The sequence below is a fragment of the Desmodus rotundus genome, chromosome 4, assembly GCF_022682495.2.
Source record: "Desmodus rotundus isolate HL8 chromosome 4, HLdesRot8A.1, whole genome shotgun sequence".
In the NCBI taxonomy this organism is placed as follows: domain Eukaryota; kingdom Metazoa; phylum Chordata; class Mammalia; order Chiroptera; family Phyllostomidae; genus Desmodus; species Desmodus rotundus.
The window spans coordinates 118,882,337-118,896,618 of record NC_071390.1 but is presented as its reverse complement, the minus strand read 5'-3'; positions in this window follow the sequence as shown (position 1 = coordinate 118,896,618).

The following is a 14,282-nucleotide window of genomic DNA, read 5'->3' as shown; positions in this document are numbered from 1 at the left end:
GCCTCCCCTAATATACATTAATTTCCTAATCCCTGGAACAAATGCATACCGTGTTCAATGGAAATGAGTGACCATTACCTTATGTGGCAAAAAATGTGATTAAGGACCTTGAGATGAAAAGGTTATGCAGCTGGGTCTTAAATCCAATGACAAGTGTCCTTATACGAGACAAAAGAGGAAAAGGCACACAAAAAGAAGGTAATGTGACAATAGGGTCAGAGACTGAATCAGTTGGCCACAAACCGAGGAAAAGGAGTGCCCACAGCCCCCAGATTCTGTCAAAAGCAAAGAATCCTGGCCTCCAACGCTATGTGAAAATAAATTTCTGTTGTTTAAGGACAGCAAGGTTGTAGTGATTTGTCACAGCTTTCTAGGAAATGAATACATTTCCTCTCAGAAATATTGGATCTAATGTCAACATAAGAAACATCCAAACCTGCACAGAATTTTTGGAAGAGTTTACTTTGGCCAAACTAATGATAATTGCTGGAAAGCAAGATCTAAAGTGCTCTGAAGAATAACAGTTTTGCAGTTTAAAAAAGTTGAAAATCACTGGATTACGGGATAGTTAATGAGATTACACACTCTCATGAGGGTGGTTATGCTTCTGAAAAAGAGGCATTACAAAGGTGTGTTAACCTAGATGCACAAAAATGATGGACAGAGCTTAAGGCAAAGATACTCCTTTTACTAAACGAGTTATAGACCTGGGGCCTGACTACCTACCATGACCAGTTAGGGATTTATAACTAGTTCACGCTGTGAGATTACTTTAGGTTAGATTTATTACATCACCCTTTTATATTCTTTACACATGACATGCTCTCTCTGATCTTTTTTTCTCCCCAATTTACTTTTCCTGGAGTTTGGAGTACCTTCAAATTTTATTACCAGACCCCTGCTACATTGTATTTTTACTTTGGCAAGCTTGCCTACTCCTAAACTTGAAATACTACCTACATATTCATAATCCCTAACCTGAACCTCCAAGACTGACCTCTCTCATGCCTTGCAGGTTCATATATCCAATTGCTTGCTGAATTTCTTTACTTAAATGTCCCCAAAACTTAGCGTGTTCAAAAATCACCTCATCATAATTGCCTTAAACTCATCCTTTTCTCTTCTCTGTGTCAGGTAACTTCAACCTGGGAACCTAAATTTAAAGTAATGCTGGTGACCTATGTTTCTCCTTCTCCATAACTCTTGATTAAGACTTTTAAAAAAGTCTTGTTTCATCTCAGTAATAGACTGTTAAAACTTCTCCTTTATGTTCTTTCTACCTCATGGATTTTTGTGGGGATTTACTGAGATAATTAATAAAAAGTGCTTTAAAATAGAGCCTGGCTAATGATACAATGTCAAGAAATGTTACCTGCTACCATTATAATTTTCACACAATCATTATTTTTAATGAAATGAATGAAGTTATTCAAACCAAAGTGAGCAAACATGAACTAAACAGAGCTAGATTAATAATAAAGTGAAATATCGAGAAATGGATGGTTCAATATAATTGCATTATGTTTATCACAGAGAAGATGAAGATGAGGCTGGAAAGACAACTTGAGGTCACATTTTAAAGTGTCCAGTAATCCACAGTAACAATTGAGAGCAGCAAAGATAAAAAAATCCCAATGAATAGGGCAAACACTTAACATGACATGATAGACCTCAAAAGTGTGTTCCTCCACAAAAACAATGAGGACACTAGCAAAAATGACAAAAATCAATATGATTCAAACTCTAAAAGTCACCCAAAGCTTTGGAAAAATTTGAAGGAAACTTGTTCAAGATAATTCACTAAATCTTGCTAGTAACAGTGATTTTTGGAGTTTTCATTTGCCCTATTTCTATCATTCTCTCCCAAGTTTCATGGTAGCTTTGAAATCAGTCCATAGACAATGTCCAGAAGAAGCCCTGATTTCAAACTAACTAGATAAAAAGTTTAAAGCAGTTATTATACAAGTATCTAAAGAACACACTACATCTAAAGAATGAACAGAAAGTATGAGAACAATGTCTCACAACTAATGAATGTCAGTAGAGAGATAAAATTTATAAAAGAAAATACAAATTTCTGGAGTTGAAACATACAGACACTGAAATAATTTCAACTGCTAAAAAAAAAAAAAAGAAGAAGGAATTGGCAAACTTGGAGAAAGGTCAATTGAGATTATCCAGTTGGAAGAACAGAAAGGCAAAGGAATGATGAAGCTGTGTTGAGAAGTAGAGAAATGGGAACCTTCAAAATTGTTGATTGGATTGTAAAATTTTGTAGCTACATTGGAAAAGTTTGGGAATTAGCCTTTTACAATATGACCTAGAGATTCCACTCCAGGGAAAAAACCCAAGAGAAAATAGAGCACGTGCCCACACGAAAACTTTTACATGAATGTTCATAGTAGCATCAATCATAATAATCCAAAAGAAGATACAATTCAAAAATGTCCACCACTGATGAGTGGTATATCTATAAAATGGGATATTATTTGACAATAGAAGTGGAGTTCTTTTATTTTATTATTATTATTATTATTTAGTCTATTACAGTCATCCCAATTTTTCCCATTTTGGACTCCTCTGCCCAGCCCAGCGTCCACTCTCATAATCAATCCTCAAATTGTTGTCCTTGTCCTTGGGTCATTCATGCATATTGTTTGTTTAATCCCTTCCCCTTCCTTCTGCTATTTCCCTCCTGCCCTCTACCTTCTGGCAGCTGTCAGTCTGTTCCTGTTGCCATGTATCTGGTTCTGCATTTCTCATTAGTTTATTTTGTTCATTAGATTCAAGTTACAAGAAGGTCATATGGTATTTGTCTTTCACCGACTGGCTTATTTCACTTAGCATAATAAGTCTCCAGTTCCAAACATGCAGTTGCAAAAGGCAGGCACTCCTTCTTTCTTTCTGTTGAATAGTATTCCGTTGTGTAAATATGCCATAGTTTTTTAATCCTTTCACCCACTGATGGGCACTTAGTCTGTTTCCAACACTTAATTGATGTAAGTAGTGCTGCTAAGAATATAGGAATGCATAAGTTCTTTTGAATTGGTGTTTTGGGATTCTTAAGGTATATTTCTAGCAATGGAAGAGCTGGGTCAAAAGGCAGTTCCATTTTTAAATTTTTGAGGAAATTCCATACTGTTTTCCACAGCGGCTGCACCAGTCTGCTTTCCCACCAACAGTGTACTAGGGTCCTCTCTTCTCCACATCTTCACCAGCCCTTGCTGTTTGTTGATTTATTAATGACAGCCATTCTGACAGGTGTAAAGTGATATAGCATTGTGGTTTTAATTTACATCACTCTGATAGCTAGTTATGTTGAACATCTTTTCATATGTCTATTGACCATCTTCATGTCCTCCTTGGAGAAGTGATTACCCAGGTCTTTTGCCCATTTTTTAATTGGATTGTTTGTATTCCTGGCATGGAGTCACATGAGTTCTTTATATATTTTGGAGATTAAACCTTGTCTGATGTATCACTGGCAAATATGTTCACTCATACAGTTGGTTCCCTTTCTGTTTTAATGATGGTTCTTTAGCCATGGAGAAGCTTTTTAATCTGCCATAGTCCCAGTTGTTTATTTTTCTCTTATTTCCCTTGCCCAAGGACATAAAGTGTCAAAACTATTGCTGCATAGGTTACCCGAAATTTTACTGCCTGTTTTCCCCTAGGACTTTTATGTTATCATAACATATTTAAATCTTCTATACATTTTGCATTTATTCTGATGTACAGTGTATGTTGGTTGTCTGGTTTCCTTTTTTTGTATGTACCAGTCTAGTTGTCCCAACACCACTTATTGAAGAGGCTATTTTCACTCCATTGTGTGATCATGCCCTGCTTTGTCAAATATCAATTGACCATAGAAACGTGGTTTCTTTCTGGGCTCTCTATTATGTTCCATTGACCTATGTGTCTGTTCTTATTCTAGTACCAGACTGTTTTGATTACAATGGCCTTATATTATAGTTTAATATCAGATATTATGATCCTTCCAATCTTTGTTCTTCTTTCTCAAGATTGCTGAAACTATTAGGGGTCTTTTTTGTTCCATGCAAATTTTTGAAATATTTCTTCTAGATCTGTGAAATATACCGTTGATATTTCAATAGGAATAGTGTTGAATCTATAGATTGCTTTGGGTAGTATGGACATTTTAATGACATTAATTCTTCTAATCCATTAACATGGTATATGCTTCCATTTATTTGTACCTTTCTCAATTCTTTTCTTCAGTGTTCTATTATTTCCTGAGTATAGGTTTTTTACTTCCTTGGTTAAATTTATCCCTAAGTGCTTTATTTTGTTTGTTGCTATAGTAAATGTGATTTTTTTCTTTGTTTCTCTTTCTGATACTTCATTGTTGGTGAACAAAAATGCCAGACACATGGACAAAGCTAAAGGGGAGTAGGATCAAGGGTGGGAGGTGGGGATGGGTGGGGTGGGGGGGAATGGTGGGGGAAAATGGAGACTACTGTACTTGAACAACAATAAAAATAAATAAATAAAAGTGATGCAGAGGAAGCAAAAAAAAAGATTTCTGAATATTGACATTGTATCCCGCTACTTTGCCAAATTCACTGATTAGGTTGAGTAGTTTTTTGGTGGAGACCTTAGGGTTTTCTATGCACACTAACCTATTGCCTGCAAATAATGACAGTTTTACTTCCTCCTTTCAATTTGGATGCCTTTTATTTCTTCTTCTTTTTTGATTGCTGTTATTAAATATTAAATGGATTAAAAATTGAATTAACGAATAAATTAAAAAGTACCTGAAAACAAATGAAAATTAACACACAACAACCTAAAACCTATGGGACACAGCAATGGCAGTTCTGAGAGGGAAGTTCATAGCAATGCAGGCTTACCTGAAGAAGATAGAAAAATCTCAAATAAACAACCTGACCCAATGCCTAAAAGAACTAGAGGAACTACAAGAAACAAAGCCCAGAGGGAGCAGAAGGAAGGGAATAATCAAGATTAGAGCAGAATTAAATGACAAGGAGACTAAAAATTTTAAAAATAAAAATAAAAATAAATAAATAAATAAATAAAAGGATCAATGAATCCAGGAGCTGTACTTTGAAAATACAAACAAAAAAGACAAACTATTAACCAGATCCATCAAGAAAAAAGAGAGAGAGGAACCAAATAAAAAGATCAGAAATGAAAGAGGAAAAGTAACACTACAAAGGAGTATAAGACATTACTATGAGCAATTCTATACCAAGAAACTGGACAACCTGGGCAAAATGGCTAAATTTCTAGAAACATACAATCTTCCAAAACTGAATCAGGAAGAAGTAGAAAACTTGAATAGACTGATAAACAAGCAAAATTGATCCCATAATCATAGGACTCCTAGCACACAGAAGCCCTGAACCAGATGGCCTCACGTTGAACTTTACCAAAACTTCAAGGAAGAACTAACATTTATCTTTTTCGATCTATTCCAAAAATATCAAGGAGAGGGAAGGCTCCCAAACTCTTTTTATGAGGCCAGTATCATCCTACTCTCCAAACCAGGGAAAGACATAACAAAGACAGAAAATTACAGGCCAATATCTCTGAAGAACAAAGATGCCTACAATATTTAACAAAATATTGGCTATCCAGACCCAGCAATACATTAAAAAGATCACACGCCATGATCAAATGGGATTTATCCTAGAAGGCAAGGATGGTACAATATTCACAAATCAATAAACATGATATATAACATAAACAAAAGGAAAGACAAAAATCATGTGAGGATGTCGATAGATGAGAAAAAGCATTTGATAAAATTCAGCACCCATTTATGATAAAAACACTCAGCAAAGTTGCAATAGAGAGAGCATACCTCAACATAATGAAGGTCATATTTGAGAAACCCACTACCAACATCATACTCAGTTGGCCAAAACTAAGAGCTTTTCCCTTAAGATAAAGAACAAGGCAAGGGTGTCTTCTTTCACCACTCTTATTCAACATAGTACTGGAAGTTCTAGCCACAGCGATCAGACAAGAAGTGGAGTTCTAAAAATGCTGTGACATGGATGAACTTTGTAAACAATATGCTAAATTAAAGAAGCTAGCCACAAAAGTATATACACTCTACATTTCCATTTACATGAAATTTCCGGAGTAGGCAGATATAGAGAGTAGAACATAAATTAGTGGTTGCCAGTAGTTGGGGCGCGGGGGGAGGAATATGAGAATTAACTACAAATGTATATGGTGTTTTCTCATAGGGGTCAATATATTCTGGAAATAGATAGCATGATGTCTGCCCACCTCTGTGAATACAGTAAAAACAAACAAAAAACAATTAAACACTTTAAAAGAGAGAATTTATACTTTGTGGATTTATCTCAATAAAATTGTAATTTAAAAAATCCTAAGGAACACAAGTTGTTTTGGCAGAAACTGAGCAAGTTTTCAATGTATTACTTTGTATTGGTTATTGTAGGACAAATTTAGTATATGAAGGAAATGAGTACTATTAGTTCCTGGTGGTTGTCCCTTCCAATTAATATGCTTTAAAGAAACATTTTTTTCATGTTTTGCTTAGATATATGCTGTTAAAAAAATGAAAATAAATCACACTTCTAAAAATACTGCTTTTCTCCCCCTCTCTCCCCAGATATATAGATATTTTATGTTTGTGAATGTGGATACACTAAAGATATAAAAATGTACAATCAAATGCATGAATAAATTTTATATACGTAAACAAAAGATGTTAAGTCGCATTAACTAATCTATGCTGTTTGAAGTCAGGATAATGATCAACATCGTAGGGCACAGGGTGTGGAAACGTGGACTCCTGTGGTATTGTAGTTTGTTTTGTGATCTGGGTGTTGGTGTTACGGATGTGTTAATTCATGAAAATTAATTAAACTGTTCATTTACAGTAGGTGAACTTTTCTGTATGTACATTATACTTCAAAGAAAAGTTTAAAAAGTGCAATATGTTGCCATACAATTTACTTACTGTTTATACTATGGAAGTAAGAAAAAATTGAGAGAAATGTTCAGGAGAAAATTAAGAGAAATACATCTAATTAAGAATTTCAAACTGTTCAATATCACTTATGCAAGCTAGGTAGACATGCAAGTAATTGACTGTATAAAGATATTTAAATAACACATGATGGTTAAATCAAAATATTAAGAACAATAATGATGACAGTCTGTCTTCTAATGTTCAATATTGTGACAGTGTCAGTGAACAGTATGGAATTGGAAGGGGATGGGGGAAAAGCATTTTGATACTTTCCATATTTTTTTCAACAGTGACCTTAATACATATCTCTTCATGATAAGCTTATTAGTCATTGCATTAATACTTTAATAGTATTCTCAATTCAGAGGCAGGCATTTGTATATCTGGATGCATTCCTCAGTATATACATATAGTTACTTTTTTTGAATCTTGGGTGTCTGAGAATATTTGGTTTTTCAGAAATTCCATGGACCTGAACAATTCCAAAGTTATTATAATCTTTCTCTTTTTTGGAAGGACTAGAACATGTTTAACTAAGTGATTCTGGAAAGTACACAAATAGGAGTACATGCTTCCGACAGATTGATAACACAGAGGGAATTTAATACATATATTGAATATAAATATTATAAGTTTTAAGGCCAATTTGGATTTTATTTTCTCCTAGTAGTTCTAAACCTCCAAAATAGCTATGACAAATTATACTACTATGACACTTTGCCACTGAGTCAACAACTTTATTTCATCAATATGCAAACAAATCAAAAGGAAGACTTTTTATAACATTGCTCAGATATTTACAAATAACTCTAGTATCCACAAGAATATTGTGTCCAAGGTAGAATGAGGCATTTGCTAAAACCTCTTTGTAGGTACAGCACTAGGTTTTTTTATAGCTCAGAGCTGTAAATGTTATTTCATTTAGAGTCATAATAAATTTAAACTCATATAAAAATTTCAGGCAAGATGTACAACATGGAAATGCCTTTGTAATAAAGAGCTGTCACTAGGTAGCCATTGCAAAATTCTCTCTTAGATGCAGAAACTAAGTCTCTAAAATGAAGACACACTAGAAATGGGGAGAAATTACAAAGTCAATTCACGGGAAGTTACTTGAAATGAGTACAGAGAAGTTTATTAATTCCTGAACCAATTTGAACTTGATCATATTTTTTCCTAGATGTTACCTAGTTGCAATTTAGTAGATAATGTATTCCTTTCTGTCTGAAACTCCACTTCAGCATGTAAGAAGCACACATCAGAAAATGTGTATTGCTTATGTGCATTGTAATTCTTATGAAGCACTCTTATAGATTAACTTAATCATAGAAACCAATGATTGACTAGGATAAGTGCTAGTTCATTTCTTTTGTAGACTTCCCACAGGCCTATTTTATGATGAGTGGAAATGACCCAATTTAGTACCTTTAGCTCAAGACTTATGTTTTCATCTTTGTCCTAGGTCGACAGTCTAGCACAGTGCCCACCTCAAGGCCTATATTTGAGTTAATGTTGGCTGAATAAATGAATAGTTTACTCGCCGTTATTACTAAGACATTTATTTTATTATTGTTTTGTGCAACCTTAACAAAATGCAGTGTTTCCCATTCTCATGTTTAAAATGAGAAAACGGCCCTGGCTGGTGTGGCTCAGTAGATTGAGTGCCAGCCTGTGAACCAAAAGTTCACTGGTTCCATTCCCAGTCAGGGTGCAGGCCTGGGTTGCGAGCCAGGTCTCCAGTAGGGGGCGTGCAAGAGGCAACCACACAATGATGTTTCTCTCCCTCTGTTTCTCCCTTCACCTCTCTAAAAACAAATAAATAAAATCTTTTAAAAAAATTTAAAAATACATAAGACAAAATGAGAAAAATCCTCAAAAACATTTTCAGAATAATTATTTGGATAACATCAGAAGCATTTAATTCATATGTTAATTCTAAGATTCTTGGAAGCTGGCATTTTCTTGATCTCAGTAGAAGGGGTCAAACATAAATTGTCACATAATTCTCACTTGGCATCCCTACAGCAATTAATTGAAAGATGCATTCTGAGGTTTTAAAATGAAACTTTTGAAAGTGAATTAATGAAATGGAATGAATACAAACTAGCTTTTCCCTATGAAAAATAGCATCATATTTATGTTGAATTTTGCCTTTTCTAGTGCCACCTCCTTTATGCCTGCTGGACTGAAGGTCTTGTCCACCATTGATGATCCCCCACTGGCTTTGTCCCCAAACACTCTCCTTTCATTTAGCCCCATCACCGGGCTCATCTCCAAAGTTCAGTCTACTGTGTCCAGACTTAACTGCTCTTCACAAGTCTACTCTAATTTTCTTTTTTTTCTATTTTTAATAAAAATTTCATTTCGTCCAAGGCTTCATGTCAGGCTGAGGAGTAACATTTTAAGAAATAGTTTGACAACCTATCCAGGCAATTATATAACTCAGTTCCATGTAGAATAACTAATACTAAATGAATATTTCTTCATTCTCTCACTATTTCTTTGAGGACCAGCTCATGTCTGACAGGCACTGTGACAAATGTTGGGAACTCAGAGACAAGCGTGATGGACACATCTCCTCAACCCTGGATTTCGTATCTAGCGAGGCAAATGTCTGACAGATGACATTTAAAGCTCTTCTTAAAAAAGAAAGACATCATATATTGATTTAAATGCACTAGTAATATATGCATAATGTAAAAATTCAAATATTCAAGCATTTAAGTATAATGATAAATCTCTTCTACTCACTCTCCAGTGGAAACTAGCTTTAAAGTCTTCAGTCTATATTTTAGATGTTTTTCCCTCTTGATATCTGTCTCTCTCTCTCTCGCTCTCACTCATAAACACACACACACATAATTTTTCAGAAGAAATGCTATTTTTTATTTATCCATCTTATTATATATCATACTTATGTATAGTATTTTTTACTTCCATGGTATTTAACGACACTACATTACTGAGTTTCTCTATGTCGTTACATAGTGATTTATATCACTTTTTAAATGGCTTTACAATGTTTCATAGCATAGTGCTACACTCATAGTAATATATATTTTATACTGTTTACAACTTTTCCTTATGAAAGCTATGCTGCAGTGGCCATTGCTGATCATACATCTTCGGCTACGTGTACAAAGTCTTCTGCAGAATAAAATACTAGTAGTGAAATTATTGGTCAAATGATATGTTTATTGATATTTTGTTCCACAGTGTCTATTTGTCTTTATAAATGCTGTACATGTGAACCATGCTCCCAGAACCTCCACATATTTGCCATCCTGGAAGTTCTCAGAGCCTAGTTTTTTTAATTTTTATGAGGGCCTCATGACCTAGGTATGATTAATTGAACCATTGCCCATTGGTGATTGAACTGAATCTCCAGCTGTACTTTCCTTCCCAGAGGAGTGGGTTGGGGTATGAGATTGAAAATTCAACCCTCTAATCATGTGATTGGCTCCACTGTCAACCAGCCCTCATCCTTACGAGCTCTCCAAAAAAAACCTCATTAACATGACACAAGATGACAAAAGGCAATTCTATTGCTCTCAACACTTAGAAAACTCCAAGGGTGTCAGCAGTGCTATGCCAGAAATTGCGATGAAGACAACATATGTATTTCTGATTATAAATCACAACATTACCAGTTGTATTTTATTGTTCCATATTTTAAAGAGATTTGAAAAATGTAAATGTGTGATACTTTTCTCACAGTTTTATTTGGACAAATAGCTATTTTTTATGAAAAAATATTTATTTTTGTAATGTTAAGTGAATTTTTAAATAGTTTAAATATTTTATAATTTTTAATATCTAATTGGCATGCCAAGCAAAAGTGCTTCAGTATTCTCCCATTTTTAAAAGTATAATGGTTTCTTCAAAGCCTTTGAAGATTTGAAAATTTGATAACCTCTGTACTAGTTATTTGGAGAAAGAATATGACAGAAGTAGGCACCTCCACAAAATAAAAAAAAAGTAAAATAAAGATTAAAAATAAATAAATAAAAAGATTTTAACCTTTAGTAGTAGCTGTTCACAAATTTGATGTTAAATCTAAGTCTAAATTTAAATCTGATCTAAATCTAAATTGAAGTCTATATCTAGCTCGAAATATAATCTAAATCTAAATTCAAATTTAATTGAAACTGTATATATATGGACACCTAGGCTGAATCGACATCTAAGTGTGACCATTGGTGTTTAACTAAAAAAAGGAAGTAAAGGCAACTAAACATTGAGTGGAATCATAAGCCTGTTTGCTCCACCAGGAACCCGCCGCTTCGCGGCCCAGGGGATTACAGCATTGCCCCACCAAGGGGATTAACACTCCTCCCTTCCCCCCTCAGTTGCCAGATTCTTGAGGGGTACAGGGTGAGGTGCTGGACCACAGAGCCCTGTCAGTCTGACTGGGAAATGGACCCTAACCAAAGCCTGGGAGAACCTGGGAAGTTGATTGGTCATGTTGAGGAAGCGCCTGGTCCGTCCTAAACTCAATTTCCTGGTTATGACCTCAGAGGAACAAAGAAGTGCTCGCCCTCTCTCTTGTTCTTGGCCCACATTGGCACAGTGCATGCACCTGTTCTGTCTGTTACTACATGGCTTTAGCAGCCATACGGCCCACAGCCTCCAGGAGGGAGCCTGAATACCGCAGCACAGCGATAGACCGCAGCTGGAAACGCATGCTAAGCTAGCTGGATGCTGGACTGAACTGTACTTTAATATGGAGTATAAACTCTGGACATTGGCCTTTATCCTGGCCCTGCTGAAGACAAGACTGGGACACTGGGAAGTCAGGAGGGAACACATTTAATTGTACAACATTTATCAACCGTACTGCACAGCCACATCCTCCTGTGCAGGTCTTAGGAAAGTATTTTCCTTTAGACACCACAAGACCCCTACTTCCACTGATAGCAAAAGTAATAAGGGACTTTGTTAGACAAACAGAACAGAGAGATTACAAGTTTAATTAGAATATTTGTCTGATGTCTGACCAAAATTATTCTACATCTCCATACATGGAAGAGACCAAGTCTGGGTATTGTGATAACAAAGAAGAATTTCAACAATCCAGGGGAGAGATGATGATAGTATGAACTAGCATAGAAGCAATAGGAAGAGAAGTAACCAGCTTTAAGAACTAGCCACATAAAATGACTCAACAGTACTTTACACTCATTCTAAGTAGTTGTAGAGTGAGGGACAATTGCCTAAGATGTCTCCTAACCTGCTTGCTTGGAAAACCAAATGTAATTGGCGTAATTTATTGAAATAAAACTGTAGAAGGAGGGATAGCCTTAACTGGCAAAATAATTTCAGTTTAGAAATGTTAAATTTCAAGTGGAAATGCTCATCTATTTATACATAGATATTTAAATAAGTGTTTGGAGCCCAGGAACAAGTCTCAAAAGAGCGATAGATTTTAAAAGTCATCAGAATGTTGATGGTGACTGAAGCTATGGGGATAAATAAAAAGTAGACATTTTAGAAGAAGAAGAAAAAAGGTGTGAACCCTGCGAGGTGGGCAGAGGAAAGAAAGCTCTCCAAAAGACTGAGTGGCCAAAGAAATCAGACTAAAGCAAATACAGTGTAATTAAAAAAAAGGTAAGACATGACAGTTATCCATTTTATATACTTCTGTGAAATGAAGGTTCAGAGTGAGAAACATCATCCAGTATGAGGTCCAAAATGTAATTAGTGGCATTGACAAGTGCAATGTCAGAGGACTGAACTACTGAACTGCTGAACTGTGCCATTGTAGGGGGAAAGTAGCTACACACAATACGTAAAGAGATGAGCAGGGCTGTATTCCAATAAAGTTAATTTGTAAATAGGTGATGAGCTAGATTTGGCCTATGAGCTGTAATTTTTCAACTATTATACTAGAAGATAATAAGTGCTTATCCTGTGTGTTATTTTAGATTCTATATTTGTCTATTAATTTACATACTACACCCATTAATCACAGGGTCAAACTAAAGACAAAATATTATTTATACTTCCCCTGAAATCCAGCATTCAAGGTACACAGAAATCCTATTACAAACCGTCCAACCAGTCCCGAGTCCAACCACCTCCTTTATCTAACTCTCAGACACTGAGCTGACATTTTCTCTACCCTAAATCACCCTGGGCCAGGTCCCAGACAACTGGAGACCATCCCTATAGCCTAGAACCCACCGACACTATTTAATCTAGCCAACCCTAAGCTGCCTTTCATGTTGCCTTGACTTTTCTGCAAAAAATACAATGATTACTCTGAACCACGTTCCCCCTTCACTCTTCTTTCTGCCTCCTAACTGAACCTGGTGTTTCCCTGGGGTCCTGCATAGTATAACAAGAACCCTACTCTCAGGATCTGTAAGTAATAAAAATATTTTTTCAATGACATTGAGCTCTCTATATTATCATTCAGTCACATTGATAAATCAAGACCAGGCTCAAATCAATAGCATGGAGAAAAGAAAAAGTACATCAAACATATTTGTTTTAATTCTTCAAGAGGCAGATACCAAGTCAGAAATAGACACACAAGCAATTTATTGAAGAAAATGTCTTTGAAGGAGAAAAGAGGAAGTCAAAGAAAGCAAGAAGATCCTTCAAATTGTAAAGGAGATGGGGAAAGAGGGAGTGATGAATTGAAAGACTTTACACTGCAACACGATGTTAAGAAAGGTTTGGCTAATCTGATGAGGAATTCCTCAAGTAAAATTGGTCATTAAAGAAGCCCCTCATTGAAGGAATGAGGCTTCACTGAACCTGTAATGATGCTCATTCACTGACTGGGAAGAAACAATGGAAAATATGGAGCAAACAGGAGGACAGGTATTGTGGGGAGTTAATCCAGAAAGGCAGTAACCCAAACATTAGTCAACTAGGTGTTGGCCTGCAAGCTACCTGAGCAGGTGCATTCCATGGACACCGTTACATGGAGAGGATGAAGGCACTAAAGTAGCTGGGGAGGAAGGGTGAGGCTGAGTAGGCTGACCACAGTCTTTAAAACATTGATCAGAATAGGTTTCATTGAAAAAGCTGACGTCTCAGCAAAGATTTAAAGTAAGTATAGAGTTTGCCAAAGACATATCCTAAGAAACAGCATTTCCAGACAAAGAAATCCTTAGATTAAAAGCCTTGAGTAATAAAATGTGTCCAGTAAGATCCACAAACAATAAGGAAATCAGTGTGGCTGGAGCGAAGTTAGTAAGAGAGACAGGAGAGGAGAGGAGAGGAGAGGAGAGAGATCTAGAGGGTGTGATGGCAGATCATAAGGGGACTTGTGGGCCATCGT